This window comes from Sinocyclocheilus rhinocerous, unplaced genomic scaffold, assembly GCF_001515625.1.
Source record: "Sinocyclocheilus rhinocerous isolate Xijiao unplaced genomic scaffold, SAMN03320098_v1.1 scaffold207, whole genome shotgun sequence".
Classification (NCBI taxonomy): domain Eukaryota; kingdom Metazoa; phylum Chordata; class Actinopteri; order Cypriniformes; family Cyprinidae; genus Sinocyclocheilus; species Sinocyclocheilus rhinocerous.
The window spans coordinates 207,431-208,504 of NW_015648658.1; positions in this window are offsets into that span (position 1 = coordinate 207,431).

Here is a 1,074-nt window from a genome sequence, read left to right on the forward strand (position 1 = left end):
AGCCTTCTTTGCAGTGTTTCCGGGACCTGTGTCTTTCTGTCCTTTTCTAGGGTAGGTCCTCGGTGAGCACCCCCTCTGCTGGACTCAGAACCGGGTTCTTGACTTTTGCAGTGATGACCTCACTCGTCGATGCTGGATCCAGACTGTATGACAGCCCTTTTTCCGGCTTCATGCTTCCTGGATCATGTGGCCAGATTCCAGTCTTCTGCGGGAGCCTTCTTGGTCATCAGGTCCCTGGCACAGCACCGCAATTCTCCTGGACGTCCGGGCTGGGCTTATGCTTTCAGGCTGCCCTGACTGGGACGCCATATCCAGGTTCGCCCCGAGAGGCTTCCTGTGAATCAGAATATCCCCTCTCGCTGAGACGTTGAGCGGGAGGTATGAGTGGCGTTTTTGCGAGAAACCCTTCTTGTGAAGTGCTATCGCCAGACAGTGCTCCCCTCGCCTCAGAGGGTTGTCTTTGAACTTGCCACTCCCGTTTGGAGCATTACTTCTGGGCATCTGTGTGCAGATGCTTAGGAATCTCTATAAAATCCATGCTATGGTAAGTGCACACGCTATGCTCTGGGCACTTTCTAAAATCCACATAGTGGTAAGTGTGCACGCTGAGCACTTTGCGCACTTTCTAAAATCCACATGGTGGTAAGTGTGCACGCTAAGCACTCTGCACATTTTCTAAAATCCTAAATGGTAAGGGTTGCGCGTTGTTAGCCTCGTTTCCTTTCTCTGAGTTGGCTTAGGCCCCGGTACTCGCCTTGGGCTCCACTCAACTAGTGTGTCTCTGTTGATACACTTTTAAAGCATCGCTCCCCTCACTGTAGAGGGTTATTTATGAGCATGGTGCTTTCTTACGAGTGTTCGAGTTCTCTCCCCTTCTGAAGAGTTGAATTCCCCACTCCGTGGGCTGTTCTCGTGGTGGTGTTTAGCAGTGCTCCCCTCTATCAGAGGGTTGCCTATGAGCACGCTACTCCTTTTCTGAATTTGGAGTTCTCCTCTCACGTGGAGAGTTGAGTTCTCTGTTTTCCCAGAGCACCTGGAACCGGCAACATCAGGCGAACTAGGCCCTTCCTCTGC